Source organism: Lagopus muta, chromosome 2 (assembly GCF_023343835.1).
Source record: "Lagopus muta isolate bLagMut1 chromosome 2, bLagMut1 primary, whole genome shotgun sequence".
Lineage (NCBI taxonomy): Eukaryota > Metazoa > Chordata > Aves > Galliformes > Phasianidae > Lagopus > Lagopus muta.
This window is the reverse complement of record NC_064434.1, coordinates 7,636,747-7,656,705: the sequence shown is the minus strand read 5'-3', so window position 1 is coordinate 7,656,705 and position 19,959 is coordinate 7,636,747. Positions and strand designations below refer to the sequence as shown.

At 40.1% G+C, this 19,959-nt stretch overlaps 1 long non-coding RNA gene across 2 annotated transcripts; it reads right to left on the bottom strand.

Annotated features, from left to right (window-relative positions):
* Positions 1-5,951: 5,951 nt before the first annotated feature.
* On the bottom strand, positions 5,952-13,068 carry LOC125689869 (uncharacterized). 2 transcript variants are annotated; one of them, XR_007375438.1, is made up of 4 exons: positions 12,835-13,068; positions 8,967-9,266; positions 8,389-8,431; positions 5,952-6,429 (listed from the first exon to the last, which is right to left on the bottom strand). It is a non-coding gene; the product is annotated as an uncharacterized LOC125689869 (long non-coding RNA). The 2 variants fall into 2 exon arrangements; XR_007375437.1 differs by lacking the exon at positions 12,835-13,068 and having other exon boundaries at positions 8,967-9,981.
* Between the last annotated feature and the right edge of the window lie 6,891 nt (positions 13,069-19,959).

Here is a 19,959-nt window from a genome sequence, read left to right as displayed (position 1 = left end):
TTTCCTCTTGCTCAGAATGTGAAATAACAAATGTACTTAGTCTTATAGTGCAAGTGGAAAAATTAGGTATATGGAAACCAATTAATTGAAAAACTAAGTTAAAAATATAGTCCAAATCTAGGAACCGCTATATTAAGGATTTTCCACTTCATTTTCGTTTATGCATAAGTAATTATTTCCAGTATATAGTCAATTTTCAGATGATGTCGTCCCCATTTGTTATGCAAGAAAAAAATACCTTCAAAATCTCCACTTTAATCTGGTGGCAGTGAAGACATAAGACTTCAGCCATGAACCCAGCCTAAAAGTTGACATACAATTCTATCACAATTAATAGACTCCTGTGAAATGCAGCCAAATAAACTGTAGATTCTGAGAACATCCTGAGACATTCCTGAAACACAAAGTATTTATAAATAAGCAAATAAATAGACACAGAAACCTTAAAACTAAGTATGTGTGGATTTGTCATCAAGAAAATAAATATTTACAATAATTTTAACGAAATTGCATCAATTATAGTACTCAGGTGTCTATATCAGGAAAGCAATAAAAAAAAAGTCTTCATAATTTGTTCAGTTAAGGTGTTTGGGGAAAAAATGCACCCTTGTGCTACTTAAGTTTCTGTGTCTGGGTAGGTATTTTGTACCGCTGAAGGTGGAATTTACATCAACCTGAAAATTGGGTTGTTTGCCTGAGAAATAGGAGAGCTAATACCAGTTGCATCTCAGCTCCCACTGCAAGCAGACATCTCTTATCAGTAACAAGAGCATCTCCTGGTCAGATGCATGCTCTCAGCTCACTACTGAGATGGAACAACAGGGTGTATAACAGGGAGAGCAGACAAGGAACCTGATTGTGAGCCAGCATTGATAGCACTTGGCAGAGCTGAGTTTTGGATGCTCTTTCCCTTATGCAACTTATATTTGCATTATAACTGTGTAAAGAGCAGTACACTTATTATAGACACCTGCCTCTTTCTTCTGTATTTCATATTTGTCGATTTAGGTGTTCCAGTGTTCCTGCTGCTGGCTATGTCCATCCCAATCTTCTTATTCAATAGAGGACCCACTATCTGCCTTGGTGAATGAAAGAAAAGTCAGAGAGAGTGAGAGATGGAAAAATGGAGAAAGAGAGAAGCAGGTGAGATCACAAGCTCAAGCACTATGACCGCTCTGAAGGGTCAAGTGTCAGTGCTGTCTCTGATACAGCCTTTGCCAATTAATTGTCCCTTTAAAAATGTCTTGCAATCATTCAGAACAGTCAAATGAGAAATTTGAAAGTAGAAAACTTGCTATTTGAAATGGAATTAGGCTGCTTAACTGAGTGTTAAACTGTTTTCACCTTAGCAAGATACTGTCAGATGGTATTAGCGACAGAGAATGGCATCAAACCTAGACCCTAATGTACTAATGAAAGTTTAAAACATCTAAACCCTTTCTTCACCCCAATTCTAGATAATTTATGTAGATTTCTATGATACAGTACTTGATGCCTGCCTAAAAATCAGAATTTTTTGTGGAACAAAACTACAAGAAATGTACCAGAAATATCCATTGGACTTCTCTTTATATGAAACATGCAATTAACTCTTCAGTTAAAGAAGAGGATGGAGGAAATCTGACAGATTTTCTTTCTTGCTGTCTCTCATTCTGGGGGTTTAATACAGTTAAACATACTTTGTAACAGGAAGAAATCTCTTCCTTTTCTGTTATGCAAGTCAATAACTTTGAATGACGGGAGGTTCTTTACACTCTACAACTGAAATTACATGAAAAGGTCATTCTGTGTATAACAAAACATGGTAGTGGCTGGCAAAAATTTGAAAATCACATCTGCAGTAATCCTTTAAGGAATATGCACAGGTATTTGCTTTGGCAGCAGATATGCTCTTTCATAGCTTGCATTTTCCTTGTCTGATGCTCATCCTTTGAGCAAAATCAGTAGCTCAGGAATAACATTTGTAAAGTTCCAAAAGCAGTGTAAGTATCTATTCAGTCCCATCAAAGGAACTGATAAAGAATTCAGAATTTCAGGATGTTTTTAAAAATGGTTTTACTTGCTTTTTCTTATCTGTTGGATTTGAGTTTTTTTCTAATTAAGATTTTGAGTTTTCCATAATGGAAGACTATAACCAATCTGCAAAAGTATTATCATCTGAATTTTACCTCTGTAATTTAATTGAGTCAATTCATTTCTTTTTCTAACTGGCCAAGTAGCTGTAACTTCAGGTGCAGTCAATCACATCTTTGGGAACATTAAACAGAGCAAGTAAGAAATGAGAAGCACCAGAATAAATTAGATAAAAATCCTAAACAAAGGCTGAAAAGGAAACCATGTCTCACTTACCAGCAAAATCTGATCTGCTATATACATGGCAATTTGAGACATGAGAAGAATTCGTGAGTCAGCCATTCTGGGAATCATTCTGTGACTCTATTGAGTTATTCTCACATGAGACGTCATGAAGAAGAAATTGGTCTGTGGAATGCAATTCCAGAAAACCAAACACATTTTAAAACATTTCCAGCCAACACATCAACTCTTCCCTAGAGAAATGAGGAATAGCTGTTCAAGGGAAAGTTGCTGATGGTGTGCTGGTCAGATGGCTGAGTGCCTCCTCATCACATACCCCAGTGGAGAATCTCAATAGGCTGTTGCTGTGGTCACTTCACTACTGTGGTAGCTTCCATGCAACACCCTCAAATATCTTCCTTCACAGTCCAGTCACAGGCTGCCAAGGCTGAGCAATCTTGGGTTGGTGTGTTTCTTGCATGTTTCTTTCCCCGGCATGTAAAATAAATGAATGCATTTTGTCATCCATAACTGCCATTCCTTCAACCAAGCTTTTGCACATAAAGATATATGAAATAGAATGCTCAAAAAGCTATTTTGGAATTTAACTGATGGAAGAACACGGTGTCTCAAGAAATTGTTACTGAGATACCGGACGCTTCTACTGATGGCAGCCTGCCCTAGGTCCATCACGGGCACCAGAAATGTTGTTTTCTTGTGTCCAGTTACAGAAAATAAATCAGTCCCAGTGCCTGTCAGTGAGACTTTTCTGACTGTATGTTTAAACTACTCCTTTTCTTATCAGAAAAGGGAACAGGATGCAGTTCACCAGGCCTATTTACTTGTGCATTTTGAGACGAGATTAATGCATCCCAAGAGCGTTCATTTCTTTCTACCAACTAAACAGAGATCTCAACATAACTAATTCAGATATACATATCACCACCAAACACTTCAAAATAATTGAGATGAATCCATGTCCAACCAAAACCAGGACTGCAATTAAAGACAGAGAGACAGGGGTTGTTTTGCAGTCCTGGCAAGATGCCACTCAATTATTCTCTGTTCCTTAGAAGAAAAGAGAGTGCAGTGAAGAAGTTTAGAGTGCTGACAATACATCAGGCCACAGATGTAATTTTCTTGAATAAAGTTTTCAATTTAGCATCATCCACACAAGAAAATAAAGGATATGTGTGTGTATGCATATAAAAAATTAAATATAATCAAAATAATAATAATGAAAAATAAATGAGGATATTCCTTGATCTAAACTTTAGAAACCTGCTTTGTGGGAATATTTAGTAGTTTCTGGAAAACATAAAAATTTAGATTTGACTGAAAATGAACAGTAACAGAGTAAAATAACAGGTTTAATTAATCACGGAGTGCTTGTCTTTCTGACAGCTGAAGAATCAGGAAGCTGCAAAGAACCAAAGTGAAACAACATCAATCATCCAGCTACAATAAATAATTTAATAAAAAGATCACTGGGTAACTACAAGGTCTAAGGAGGTAAAGTAGAAAGGATAACAAAGAGAAATAAGAGCATCAGACAGAATATGTACAGCTGACCCTATTTATATTAATATCACATATTAACACTGGTGATCTCCTCCTCATCTATTGCCATGCAAACTGAACTGCCATATTCATTCAACAGGAGATGAGCACTGAAAGCAGAATAGGATGGGTTTGAAACAACATTAAAGTATTACTTTTATTGTGATTTGCATGCAGTTAATCACTTTCATCAGCAAGCAGAGGAGAAGAATAAGATTGATTTAGTTGTCATCATGCAGAGCCACAGGCAGGTCCAGCACCCAGCTTGGTGCTCATCACACAGAACTTGCAATCAGCCAAAGCCAACAATGGGGGGTACAGATGAAATTAAGGGTTAACAAATGCTGAGTGATAAACAGTGAGAAACAACTCCACATCACCAGCAGTGAGTCACAGTAGATAGTTTTCTGAAAACTACAGTTTGATGTTCAGCAGTGGTCAGAATGATAAACAGACCATTAAAGACTAACAGCATTGGGAAGAGAATAAAATGGAAAACAACATTATGGTGTTGTAGAAATCCACTGAGTGGATAAGAAACCTTTGCATAATCAACTGTAACTGGGCACTGTTAGGGAAGAACTGGGTGTCTTGAGCTTCCTGTCTGATACAACAGACCATTTCTTGTGCTTTTGCTTTCTCTGAGATCTATTTAGACAGAATGTGTATTTAAAGAGAGTAAAAAGAAGTTTTATTTCATATCTAATGGCTAATTGTGTCTTAATGGAAATTTGAATGAAAAATCAGGATAATATTCCTTTTTCTCCTTTCATTAGATTAAAAAAAAAAAAAAAAGTTTTTTTTTTAGAAGATGCTCACACATCATTTTGTTTCTTTTCCTTCTTATTGAGCAGAGAGTTTTAAATCCAAGTGTGACAGAAGAAGTCCCATCACTTTCCCGAAACACTGCAGGACAAGGACACTACCAACAACACTTCAGCAAGACAGAGGAGTAGAAGGACTAACTTCCATCATGAAGTTGCCAGGAAGATCCTATTACATAGGGTTTTTACCCCTACGGAGAGGTTTCACAGTAACACACTGAAATTATCCAACAGTATGGTGTTCTGCAATTCTGTAGTCAGCTAGCAGCTCTCTCCACATGAGCTCTTCACTAGGAGTTCAAACGTTCAGCTACCAGAGAGCTTTCAGCAGGCTGCAACATCTGCTGCTCTCAGTTTTCTGCTCCAAGTCTGCAGGTGAGCTGGCATCTGGTCTGGCATGGTGGATAGGAAGGGATGGCTGTGAAGGAGGAATCCTTCTACTCCAGCTGGTTTCTCCACTGGTAGTGTCAATAGAGCCCTCAGACCTGCAGAGACCTTTCTGAAATTAGTCTTATGGGCCTCATCATTAATTGAAGCCTTCTCCATCAAATCCAAGCTATTCTGTTCATGGGTGATGGGTTGTTGGTTGGTTTTTGTTTTTTGGGTTTTGTTGTTGTTGTTGTTGTTTTCTTTAGCCTATGGTTTAGCCTTTTTATTTAAACACTATGTGTGATGTCAAACTCTTCCCATCTTCTATGGGTAACACCAAACACTGACCCCCCCAGTGGCAAGGTCAAGGGCTGCAGAGCTCATCCAGGGAGCAGAGTGTGCACTGGGGTAACTGGGGAGGTAGGGAACTGTGGGCACCAGCACTGTAGCTGAGAGGCTCCAGGAGATCCAAAAACATGAGCTTCAGGCAGGGATTTGAACAGGATGTCACTACTAATGGGAGAGATCACAGGTCAGTCAAATGCCATGTTAAGAGATTTTCTGGGCTAATTGTAATTTCATTTCTGCTAATTATAGCTCCTTAAATCACAGGGTACAACACCTCTGCTTACTGCCCCTCCAGCTCAGGCATCCCTGGCTCAGCAACCAGCTGCACAGACCCACTTTTTTGTCTGCACATACATCAAACAATGTGGTCCATTAATCATTTTACCTACTTTTCATCCTGCAAAACAACATAATAAAATCCTAGAAATGAAAGATGAAAATGGGCCATGAGGGCATCCAACCCTTCCCCATGCCAGTATAGGTCTCTTTCACAGGGAATATTTCCCCACTACGTTTTTTTTACTTATATTTTGATATTTCAGGTTTATTGTAGAATCATAGGGTGGCTTAAGTTGGAAGCAATCTTAAAGATCATGTTGCTGCTACCCACTGGCTCAGGCTCCCAGGGCCCCATCTAACCTGGTCTTAAGCACCTCCAGAAATGGAGCACTCACATCTCCTTCGAGCAGACTGTGCCAGGGCCTCACTGCCCTCTGAGTAAATAATTTTTTCCAAACATCTACCCTAAATTTCCTCTCTTGTTGAGGAATTTATTGGATTTAGGCCAACAATTCTTCTGCCAACTCTTCTTTTTGTAAAGGATGGGATGACAAATGATAGATTTTGGTTCTGAAACCATTTTCTTTTTTCTTCTGGTGGACTTCTTCTGTTAGTCTTGTCAGGATTTCTTTCAAGCCTGTTTCCATGAGTTGGCAGTGATGAGCAGTAAGCCATCCCGTTGGTATTATCATACAACATCAGGCATGCAATACTTCAGGGGCTCATTTTCTCCACACGAGCTTCAAACTGCCCACTGCACGGGAATAGTGAAGATGTCAAGACAAAAACTTATTTAATTTTCTCACCATACAACCCTTTCCAAAGCAAAGTCTACTGTCACTGATGCTCAAAAATGAAAAATTGTATGTAGATTATTTTCTGATATACTCATCTATCTCCCTAAGTATGGCGAGGTCACTGAAGAGAAGAAAGTGTGATGGACCTGAAACATATTGAAAGTTATGTGTATATTTCCAAATATGTCCCGTGAAACAGATTGTCTTCAGAGTCGATAGGACAAAACTATAACCTCAGCTCTCCACCCCTTTTTTGCACATTTACTTCCTGATTAATAACATGGTCATTACATTTACATGGCTGTGAGCACATTTACATACTCTGAATATTATTCAAATAATATGTTTTCCCCTCCATGGAGCATTCAGTAGTTGCATAACAACAATTCTTATTCCAGGACTTAAAAAAAAAAAAAAAAAAAGAACAACAAAAAAAAAAGAACAACAAAAAAAAAAAGAACAAAAAACAAAAAACACAGGATTTAGGAGAAATTCCTCTTTACAGTGTTATTAATAGTGAAATACTGTTCAGTCTTCAAGATTGGTATTATTGGTTTAATGCGTCTAAGTACCTTATTCCTCTTCCATCTCAGGAACAACTATGCATCTGACAGCTCATAGTTGCCCCAAACCATCTTCATTCTGCATACATCTGGCTCAGAGGTCACTACAGGGCATTTTCAAGCTCCTTTACTAGCTTCAACCCACATCACCATGTTGACATACCATGGCTTTTTTCTCTTCATTTTATGAGTTGGATAGCTGAGATGAAGCTATTGGAGTAGAAAGTAGAGCCATGTTCCATACATAAGAGCAGTTTTCCCAAACTTCTTGAGAAACGAACCTATACTCATTTATCAATGTGGATCATGAATAATTTCTCCATGTTCAAGATTTTTAGTGAAAATACAATGGAAATTATAGAAAGTTTTGGAGCTTTACAGCTTTACAGCTTACCAAGTACCATCTTCAAAATAGTTGTCACTGTTCAAGACCAGTGACAGTGCTGCCCTAGGAAATACTTAATTTAATTTCTTTCAGCCTGACCAGCTTGACTTCCCTCTACCTCATCATTTATTTTCATTGAAAGTAAGAAATAAAAAAAAATCAGGGATTGCTTATTATTTTGTTTTTCTTTGCATTAAAAAAAAATCTGGTAAATAATTGAATTAATTATGTATAATTATCTAGAAGCATGTAATTATTAATTATATTGTGTATGCTATTCTATGATTATTATAAAACTGAAGTATTCTAAATGATAAAAGTTAAAATTAAGTGTATGTCCTTAAAAATAGCCTCCTGAATATTTTTAATGTTCAGCAAAGGCTTTCCATACACCATCACCAGCTAGTCTGAGTGCATTTTAACATTTTAAGATGTGTTCAAACATGAGATAACTGAGGTAAACTTCCACTACTGTTTTCTTGCCTAGTATAAATCTTAATATCCTAGAAATGCCTTTCACTGTAAATGTATGAACAACAGACCACTACAATAATGTAAATAAGACAGAAGAGTCAAACATTAAGTTTAATATCAGCATCTACTTTCAAGCAAATGGACCATAATACTCTGAGGCACTGAACGACTGCAGCTCCTACTGCCTGCTATCAGCTAAGAAAGGCAAGGACAGGAATTAAAGGGGAGACAGAGAAGACAGATATATGAGGCTGCCAGAGAGAGGATAGATTTATGAATATGGTTATTATGGAATAGTAAATAAGGCTCAACTGTGTGATTTTGTGTATAGACAATCTAGTTGTTCTCTTTTAAAATGTGATAATATAGAGTAAATGTACCAGCAACAAGAAAATGAATTGATAGGCAAATAAGCGCAGCAGTTGCTTGCAAGAAATGTAAAAAAAATAAGAATTTCTAAGAGCTCTTAAAAATACATTGCTATTTTTTCTCACCTTGAAGCCTGGTTGGGAATCACTTGCCCAGTTCACCAGGGATCTGAAAGGAAAAGCTGAAGAGGTGGGTATGAAATTCTTACCAGACCAGTTTTGCCAGCTGTAAACAAGCAGACTCCTGACTTCAGCAGCACTCAGCCTCACAATTGTTTCAAGCCAGATTGTCCTTCCCTAACCCCAGGCACATAGGATGGCATATAGTTTATGTTACTAAGTGACCTGAATACAAACAAGACATTCACAGGAAGAGAGAGGTTCTAGCAATTCTGCAGGAAGGCTTGGCCAGCAGTGGCAAGGTGACACAAGGAGCTTACTTGTCATATTTTTACTTATTTTATTTATTTCATCACATTTACTGTAATCTCCTACCAAACATATAATCAGATCATAGTTACAGCAAGCCACAGACACAGACAAATCTTTTCCCCAGTCTGAGATTTCATCTATGTGGAAGTGGAATATACCTGAAGTGTAAAGACCACACTAACAGTTGCTGAATGCACTGAGAAATATTTCCCCCCAAATAAATGCTTAGCTCATGCAATGTTACCTGCCTCAAACAATTCAAGCTTGCTCACCTGACTACTTTGGAGGGGATCCACCTCTTTTTCTATTCCTTCAGATAATAATCTGCTCCTTCCTTGGTTCACCGTGCCAACCGTCACTCAGCACTCACCACAATGAGACCAAACAAGATTGCTGGTGAGATCAGGTACTTTCAGGGCACGGAAAGGGCTGCAGCTTCTATCAGTCAGTCAGCCTTGCAGAAGGATGCTGCAACAGGAACATCCCAGTGCATCAACACCATTGATTTGTAGTTAGTCTTGATTGCTGGATTGGGATTTCGGATTCACACAGTAGAGTAAGTAGTTCAGGCACTTCCAAAATAAAGCAGAAATATAAGAGCTATTGGTATTTAGCTACTGATGGAAAGAATATACAACATGTGTTTGAAAATCTTTGAAAATCCTGCACTAAAATATTGTTCCACCTCCTCATATATATTTTTTTTCTAACTATAGAGAGCACCTGGTAAAAATTCACATTCACACCTCATTTCCTAACTTTCTCTAAATCCGGAATAAGGTTTTCCTGAGCACATTTTGTTCTGAGTGCTAGGGATAATAGTTCATGTTATATTAACACTAATTATCTCTGATGACTAACAGACTGATATCAATTTTTCTTAATGGATTGGTGTCCCCCGGGGTCCATCTTGGAACTGGTAAGGTTTAGCATCTTTATAAATGACAGAGACTATAGGATTGAGTGTAACCTCTGCAAGTTTGCTGATGACACCAAGATGAGTGTTATGGTAGATAAAGCAGAAGGAAGTGATGACATCCAAAGGGACCTTGACAAACTAAAAAGGTGCGCCCATTAAGACCTAATGGAGTTCAACAAAGCCAAGTGAAAAGTGTTGCACTTGAGTCAGGACAATCATAGATATTTATACTAACTGGGGGAACTCAATGGGAGTAGCCCTACTGAGAAGGAATTAGGGGTCCTGGTAGATAAAAGACTTAACATGTGCAAATAGTGTGCTCTTGCAGCCTGGGAGGCCAGCAGTATCCTGGGCTGCATCAACAGACAGGTGGCAGTGGGGTGAGGGAGAAATGCTACAAATGTGATCAGAAGGCTGGAGCACCTTTCCTGTGAAGAAAGCCTCAGGGAACTGGGCTTGTTCAACCTGAAGAAGAGAAGGCTGCAGGGAGACTTCATTGTGGTCTTCCAGTATTCAAAGGGAGATTAGATACAAGAGGAAAATCAACTTTTTACACAGGTAGATTGAGATAGGACAAGGGGAAGCGGTTTTAAACTAATGGAAGGGAGATTTTGATTAGATATTGGGGGAAAATTTTCACAGAGTAAAAGGTGCTGACACAGACTGCCAGAAGAAGCACTGGATGCCTTCTTCCTGGAGGTATTGAAGGACAGGCTAGATGGGGAACTAGGCAGCCTGATCTAGCATTTGGCAACCCTATCTATGGCAAGGGAGCTGAAAAGCTGTTGACATGTCTACCTAGACTACAGCAAAGCCTTTGACACTGTCTTCCACAGCATTTTCCTAGAGAAGCTAGTAGCCCATGGCTTGGAAAGGTACTGTCTTTTCTGGATAAATCACTGGTTGGATGGCCATGCCCAGAGAGTGGTGGTGTATGGAGTTAAATTCAGATGGTGACTGGTCATGAGAGGTGTTCCCCAGGGGTTGATATTGGGGCCTGTCCTCTTCAATACCTTTGTTGATGACCTGGACAAGGGGATTGAGTGCATTCTCAGGTAGTTTGAAGATGACATCACGTTGGCAGAAAGTGTCAATCTGTCTAGGAATAGGAAGGATCAACAGAGGGATCTGGACAGGCTGGATAGTTAGGCTGAGGCTGATGGGATGAAGTTCAACAAGACCAAGGGCTGGGTCCTGCACTTTGGTCACAACAACCCCAGGCAGTGCTTACGGCAGAGTGGCTGGGAGACTGTGGATGAAATGGACCTTGTCAACTCTCAGCTGAACATGAGCCAACAGTGTACCCAGATGGTCAAGAAGGCCAATGGCATCCCAGTTTGTATTAGAAATAGTGCAACCAGTAGGAGCAAGAAAGTAATCTGTACTCAGCCTTGGTAAGACCAAACGAAGCTGGGAGGATTGGTTGACACGCCTGAAGGCTGTGCTGCCATTCAGCGAGACCTGGACAAGCTGGAGAGCTGGGCAGAAAGAAACCGGATGAGGTTTAACAAAAGCAAGTGTAGAGTCTTGCATCTGGGGAGGAATAATTGCATGCACTGGTACAGGTTGGGGGATGAGCTGCTGGAGAGGAGCTCTGTGGAGAGGGACCTGGGTGTACTGGTGGACGACCGGTTGGCCATGAGCCAGCAGTGTGCCCTTGTGGCCAAGAGTGCCAGTGGCATCCTGGGATGCATTAAAAAGAGAGTGGCCAGAAGGTCGAGGGAGGTGATCCTCCCCCTCTACTCTGCCCTAGTGAAGCCTCATCTGGAGTACTACATCCAGTTCTGGGCTCCCAAGTACAAAAAAGACAGAGATCTCTTGGAAAGAGTCCAGCGGAGGGCCACGAAGATGGTGAAGGGCCTGGAGCATCTCTCTTATGAGGAAAGGCTGAGTGAACTGGGTGTTTTCAGCCTTGAGAAAAGACGACTGAGAGGGGACCTGATACAGGTCTATAAATATCTGAGGTGTGGGGGGCAGAATGGCGAGGACGGACTCTTTTCAGTGGTGAGTGGAGACAGGACAAGGGGAAACGGCCGTAAACTGCAGCATAGGAAGTTCCACACAAATGTGTGAAGGAACTTCTTCACAGTGAGGGTGACGGAGCACTGGAACAGGCTGCCCAGGGAGGTGGTGGAGTCTCCTTCTCTGGAGATGTTCAAGACCTGCCTGGATGCCTACCTGTGCGACCTACTGTAGGGAACCTGCTTTGGCAGGGGGGTTGGACTTGATGATCTCTGGAGGTTCCTTCCAACTCCTACAATTCTGTGATTCTGTGATTCTGTGAAACCTCAAGTATCGTGTTCAGTTTCGGGCCCCTTACTACAAGAAAGACGTTTGGGCCCCAGAGCATGTCCAGGGAATAGCAATGAAGCTGATGAGGGATGTGGAACACAAGACTCAGAGCAGTCAAGAGAACTGGAATTGTTTAGTCTGAAAAAGAGGAAGCTCAGGGGAAACTTTACCCCCCTCCCCTCTCTACAACCACTTGAAAGGAGACTGTGATGAGGTGTATTTAGCCTCTTCTTTGCACATAACCAGCAATGGGACTAGAGAGAATGGCCTCAAGTTGTACTATGGGAGATTCAGATTGGACTTTAGGAAAAATTTCTTCACAGAAAGAGTGGTCAGACACTGGAACGGGCTGCTCAGGGAGGTGGTTGAGTCACCATTCATGGAGATGTTTAAGAAATGTTTAGATGTGGTACTAAGGAACAAGGTTTAAGGGGGAATATTGGAGATACATGGAGAATTGAGCTCCATGGTCTTTTCCAACCTTGATGATTCTGTGATTTTAGAATTCTATGAAATACAATCTTGGAGGTCCCTTCCAACACAAGTCACTCAATCATTCTATGATTCCATGATATTCTGTATGGTAAGGTAGCCTTAATTTCCTACCATTTGAGTTAAATGTCCTTTAAATTTCTCTATCCAGATCTACAAATCTAGAGCAAGAAATGCTGCTTTTCATCTTTCATTAATAAAATGAAGATGCATTTTTCTTATGCATGCAGTGATTCCTTGCCACCCAGATCAGACATTAGTACAAATGACAATGGCAACATGCCATTTCAACTTAGAAAGATAGAGTTCACAGTTCTGCTGAGATTAAATTCCCTGCTATGAAAGCCCTTCAGCCATCAATAACACAGAAAGAAAACAGTGAGATTCTGTAATTATTCTCAAAAAATCAAAGAGTAGCCCCCTTTACAAATCAATACCACGTAACCTGCCAAGAGTCATTTGCATGTAATCCTATTCTTCAAAAGTTCACGGAGGTCCAAGGGAAATATATCAGTGTAGCCAGTGTAGTTCTGCAGCACATCTAACACTTACAATTCTCAAAGTGTACCTGTGAAAATAAATTGCATTACCAATAAGACAAACAAAATGTAATTGCACTGGCCAATTATAACATCATACAATGCAGCAACATTTCATCCTTACCTTTCTTATTTCAGATTTTTTCAAAAGACTCCCTCTCTCCTTGAGTCCTCCAGCCCAGTTCCTATCATTATTATTTATGAACTGTATCACAGTAGCAGAGATACAGGACAATATTCAGACTGCTCCTGCTTTTCAATTATAGTATGTGGCACCTCAGCCAATAAGAAAGGTATTTTTGTAACTAGCTTCTGGAATCAGGCATTGCCACTCACTCATAATAAACTTCAGGTTGTAATTTACCAGAAGAGCTGCAGCCTAACAGGTCTTCAAAGCAAACCAGGTATATACAGTATGTGCAGGTCATGAGATACACAAGAAGGGTCAAGGAAAGTAGGGCATCTTGTTCTCATACTGATGGGCCTTCAAGGAGTAGCAGACGACAGCAAGGACTCACCTTCAAAACGGAGGCATTTCTAGAACTTATCCCTGACAATTTTCTTTCCCCTTGTACTTCTCTGGGACCTTGGTGAGTGACAAACAAGACCACTATTGCTACTTTCAGTACACACACAGAGAAGTCCCAGTGCCTGCAGCATTTCTATAATAATGCAATCAAAGTTGAGGACAGGAGAGTGAATGACAGTATGCCAGGTCAGCTCTTTGGAATGTGCACTGACCCTTTCTACAGAGGGGATATGTTACAATAAGTGTATATCAGGACTTAAGAACTTCACTGCCAGGGCTCCCAAATATCCACTTGTATTACAGGAAATAGTAGTATTATTGATGGCTTACCTTCTCTCAGAAAGCAACAGAATGAATTAAAAACTTCTTAATGATGCTATAAAATGGCCTTATTATGAGTCCTGAATAAACAGACAACCTTCGAAGTATAGGAAAGATATGCAAAGGCACAGATTTTGCCCAGAGAAGTTGTGGATGTCCCAGTCCTGGAGGTGTCCAATACCAGGTTGGACGGGGCCCTAGGCAATCTGTTCTAACGGTTGGCAACCCTGCCCACAGAAAGGGATTGGAACTGGATGATCTTTAAGGTCTCTTCCAACCCATGGCATTCTATGATTCTATGAAGTTGCAGCAAAGGAAATGCTGATCATATATTCATTTTCTTGCTATGAGAGTCAAACAGTGTGACAGGTCACCTAGAGAGGCTGCAGAATCTTCTTTTTTGTAGACAGACAAAACATAGCTAGACACAGACCTGAACAGACTTATCTAAGACAGCCCTGCTTCAAGGTGGATTAGACTTGAAATACAGTGGTCCCATGCAACCTAGACCAGGTTGCAATCCTAAAAGCTAGGTAACAAAAGCTTATCATTTTCCTATGTCCCTATGATTCACCACTCAAGTTCCATCTTAGGGAAATGGAGACAGTACACTGACGGAAAGTGTCTCATGCCTTTGGTTTCCAGCTGGATCCCGGTCAAGCCATTGCAGGTACTGCTACCCAATTGAACACAACTGTCTATATGAAGTCCAAAGCAGGGAGCATACATTTTTTTGCATATGTCTGAGCTACCTCTGCCATTTGTGACCCAAAAAAGAAGCAGCCAACAACAGGAAGTTATGTTCTACGTAAGAAAAATAATCTGAAAACGATAAATCAGTGAAGCTATATCAAGGCCTTCTGATATCATTCTTAATTCTATCTTCCACACTGGCTGCCTAACACCTAAATAAAATCTTTTAGAAAACAGCTTTCTCACCAGTGTTTTGAACACAGGTGACATGGGAAGTGGATAAGCTCAGGCTTTAGTATTTGTTTAGCTGTAAAGGATAATTCATTCCTCATCCAATGTACATTTCTGCATGGTCCTTCAGAAGCTAATTCTCATGTAAAGTCCAACTGTGACCCTGAGACCTAGCTCATCCTTAGGCACCACAGTGCTTACTTCGTGGCATATATTTGGTCATTCTGAAAGTAATGCCTCCTATTTATTTCCATTTCCAACTACATCAGATACAAAGAGTGCAACACAAATTACCAGCACAAATTCTCAACTACAAGACACTATTTTTCAACATGGTCTCCTCTAGTAGCTATGCATTTTCACAAGCAACAAACAAGAGCCTGCATGATGCACTTGTAAAAATCTGAACCAGAAGAGGTGACTGTTTTTCAGCTGCTATGATTGCATCATTGCTAAGAAAATATCACCACTGTTGAAACACACCATCCACCACTTCAGTGAGCTCACATCCAGTGCTTGATCTCCATAAACATTCAGCAAATGCCAGTGAATGCCAATGGGTGCCATTTTTTTCTGCATGGAGGAATTCAGTGACACACCTTTTCTTCATATACACGTAAGGCACCAGTTTGTCAAAGTGTCCCTCTGCTGCCATCTATCTCACAACAGCAACACGTAGTGGAACATCGATGGGAAGGTTCAATCTTTACTGCCGTACCACCAACATCTGCCTATGATGTAACCCTTGTACATATAAATAGGAGCAACAGCAATAAACTGAAAAAAAATAGGGGAAAAATAGAAAATTAGGCTGAATATCATGGAAAATTCTCCCATGAAAACTCCTACAGTATGGCGCTGCCCACCATAAGAAAAATCTATTGCTTCCAATAGTAAAAACAAAATTGGACAAAGCAATATAATTGAAAGAACAGTCCTGCAATAGAAAAGAAACAGATTGCTTTGCCTGACATGTCTTTTCCATGTCTAATTTTGGTGGTTACAGGATGGCATTATGCATGACTCAGGAGCCCTTTTTAAGTCAAGAAATGTCTGTCATTGGAAGCTTTCTAGAAACATTAACTCCCAAAATGAAAACATCCAGTCTACATTTACAGGTTTGACATTTCAATAACCACCTGGAAATATTAGCTATTTCACATACCACTTGCCTTCATCCGATTTTATGTAAAAATAACTTCTTTAAAAACATTTCTGATATATATTTTGGTGTTGCATTCCAAATCTAAAATACAGTGAGAGAGAGAAAAATGACCTTCAGTGACTGTTAATTCTCTGACCATTTGCCTGGAATTCACATGATACGTTTCATAATATTCATTTTAAAATCACAGTAAGCTGCACATCTCTTCCTGGGAAAGCTGAATTTAGTATGAGAGGTGATGAGAAGTATTCAATTTCATTATGAGATTAAAAAATAACTACAATGAAGTTTAGAAAAAATAAACAGCTTTGAATATTTGAGTGGTTGAATATTTTTTGTGTATTATTTTCTAATTTATGTAACATTTTGATGTTGCACAGTACTCCTTTTCTTCACCCCATTCTTCCCTCCCACCTCCAAATGGAGTAACAATTCAATAGAATTTAAAGAGCTTTTCTTGTTCTCTAAGAATGACATGCTGAAGAGGAACAGATTTCCTTGACAATCACAGCTCCACAAAGGACTCTTTTACAACTAGCAGAGAAAGAGTGGAAATTTTTCCATACGTGGAAACAGAAATACCTTTTAATGGCTCCCTGAGAATGTTTTGGTTTTGATCAGCACCACCCCTGGATCCAGATACACATGCAAAAGCACTGTTCACCTTCTCCTTGTACTGCTGAATGAGTCATCCTGCCAAAAGGCAGTTTGAAGCTGGCTGCACCAATGCAAACCAGTAAGGCATTTCCTGCAGTGGCTGGATGTCAGCAAAACTGATCAAGTCAGGGTATTCCTGAACCACCCTGCAGCTACTCCCCGCTGCCAAAATGACCCCATGAATCTGTGAAGCATAAGGCAGGACAGCCCCAAGGATGCTACCAGCTCCAGAGAGTTCCTGGCAGAGCTCTAGAAGAAAATGGTAAAAAGAGCATGAATAAACTGTTTCTGCTTCTCTTTTGATGACTAACCCCACTTTGGCATAAAGGATGAATTTAACTGTAAATATCATGTCATTCCTATTACAAGGAAAGGAACGGAAGAAAATTTTCTTCTGCTAGCCTGGAAACGTATAATGCTGTTCTGTCTCACTTAAGAGTTTTTACCTCTCCTTCCAGTTCTTTCTTTTTTCTGTTCAATTGCCAGGCAGAGAGAGTAAGATCACTAATGAACCACAGCTTCTGTTCAGGTCATTAGCTGTACCAGAGAGAAAGTTAATGAACCTTAGTATATAAAGACAAAATCAGGTTTTCTTTAATAGTTTCCATACCAAGAGCATCATTTTCTGTTAGTGTAATCCCTGGATGATTTAGTTTTGAGTCCCTTTTTTTCACTCCAGCCTAGTTCTGGAGGAACAGCACGACAGAGAACATCTGGTCATTAGGCACGTACAGATGATGTTCAGTTGCTGTGGAGGAAACGCCAGAGGTAGCCAGAGAGGGAGGGGAAAGTAAACCACCTAGCACAAGAAAGCCTTCAGGGGAAATCAAAAATAAAAAGTGGCAGCTTGCTGAAATATTGTCTCACACAGTCACTTCAAAAAAAAATAAAATAAAACACCAAATAAAAATTATAATTAAAAAAGAATCTCTGGGCCCCTCTTGTGCACTGAGACTATCTTGTCCTTCTATGTTCTTTCTCCACTTGTAGACAAGCATTCAAAACTCAAAGTTTCATACCCCTGCATCTTACCTGAGTGATTTTAAAGGCTTACGTGTACTTATCTTTCATAGTGCCTCGTGGGGATAAGAATGTTCTACTCCCATTTTAAGAGGTTATTTATGTTTTTCCAAGCAAACCCTGGCCAAGCAGGACACATTTTCTGCTAGCTCTCTGACATCTTAATAAGAGGGACCACTCTTTTTTTTTCTTCACAGCACCAACAGGACCAAAAGGATAAAGCACATCCCTAAAGAAGTTAACTTCCTCCTGGAAATGTTTTTTTTCAGTAGGAAAAAAACTTACTTGACAAGTTACACAAATTAAATGTGTGGCACTATGACAACGAGAGAAGAAAATATACTTCAGAAAGTCCTATGGAAGTGAGTATGTTAGTATGTCCAAAGCTTAGGAATATGGCATAGGAATACCCTTGAGGCTCAAGAAGTCCCCTTTCCTTGTGACTGAATAAACTCTGCTGATGAACACTCTTTGTTATTTTTTTTTTATAGTTTTTTTTTCACCTAGGACTCCTCCCAGGACACAAGTTGCGTTGTTACCCTTTTTATGGTTACAAAACCTATGTTATTTTTGAACCTGGATTTATTCTTGAAACAGTTACAACTATTGATCTGATTGTATAATTTACATTCTATGCTACAAACAGTCTGTAATCAAAGTGTATGAGGAAATGAAGCACCATATAATCTAAGAAACGTGGATTGATGTAGTCCATCGTCCCTGCTCCCACTTAAATTTTCGGTTTCATGTATTTTCCCCTCCCAGAGAGCTGCTTCCTCCATCCCAGAATTAAGTAGATAGCATATACAAGATTAACATGCAAAATAAACCTTTTCATTCCTTTAAACAGATCCTGATTTCAAAACAAGTTACTCCACAACAGCTATCACTGGAAATAGTCTTAGAATCATAGACTCACACAGGTTGAAAAGACCCTCGAGACCATCAAGTCCAACTGTCACCCTCACTCCCCAAGTCCTATTCCTTGGTGCAAAATCCACGTATCTCTTAAATATTTTCAGGAAAGATGACTTCACCACTTCTCTGGTCAGACCATTCCAATGTTTTACCACCACCTCTTTGAAGAAGTTCTTCCTATTGTCCAATCTAAGACTTCAGAAGCACAACCTGAGAGTGTTTCCTCAAGCCCTATCACTTGTCACTTGAGAAAAAAGACAGACAGCCACTTTACTGAAACCTCCTTTCAGGTAGTTCTGGAGAACAGTGAAGTCTCCCATCAGACTCGTTCAGACCAAACAGTCCCAGTTCCCTCAGCCACTCATCATGCCTCTTACTTTCTAGTCTCTTCACCACCTTCATTGCTCTTCTCTGCATGCGCTCAAGCAACTGTAATGAGGGGCCCAATACTGAACACAACTCAAGATGTGGTCTCACCAGTACCACATACAAGGGAACAATCCCTTCCCTGGTCCTCCTGGCCCCACTAATATGGACCAGGATCTCAGTGGCCTTCTTGGCCATCTGAGCACACTGCAAGCTCGTGTTCTGGCTGCCAACAATCACCCCAAGGTCCACATCTACCAGGCAGCTTTCCAGTCATTTTTCCTCAAGCATAATCACTTCATGGAGTTGTTATGACCCAAGTGCAGGACCCAGCATTTACTTTGTTGAGTATCATACAATTGGCCTTCATCCATCAATCCAGTTTATCATAGAATCATAGTATGGCCTGGCTTGAAAAGGGCACAATGATCATCTGGTTTCAACTCCCTGCTATATGCAGGGTCACCAACCAGCAGACCAGGCTGCCCAGAGCCACATTCAGCCTGGCCTTGAATGCCTTCAGGGATGGGGCATCCACAACCTCCTTGGGCAACCTGTTCCAGTGCCTCACCACCTTCTGAGTGAAAACCTTCCTCCTAATATCTAACCTAAACCTCTCCTGCCTCAGTTTAAAACCATTCCCCCTTGTCCTATCACTATCCACCATTGCAAACAGCTGTTCCCCCTCCTTTGTATATGCTCCTTTCAAGTACTGGAAGGCCACAGTGAGGTCTTCTCCAGAGCCTTCTGTTCTCTTATCCCAGTCCCTCCGCAAATACTTCCTACCTTCAAGCAAACCGTTTTCTCTAACTTGATACTGCCTGCAAACTTACCAAGGACGTACTAGACCCTCTCATCCAGATCACCGATGAAAATGTTAAATAAAACTGGTCCCAAGTCTGAGCCATTTTATATGTCTTATGGATATTATGCTTACAGTCTACAAATTCTATTATTATCTAATAACTCCTACCAACACTAAATACACTGAGGTTGCATCTTGTTTCACGGCATACTTGGAATTATATTCACTGTTCCAGCCTAAATCTTTGCAGCCCAGCAAACCAAACAGTTATATTCCTCATTCAATTTTCCCCCCTTAGTGTGTAGCTTTGAATTACAG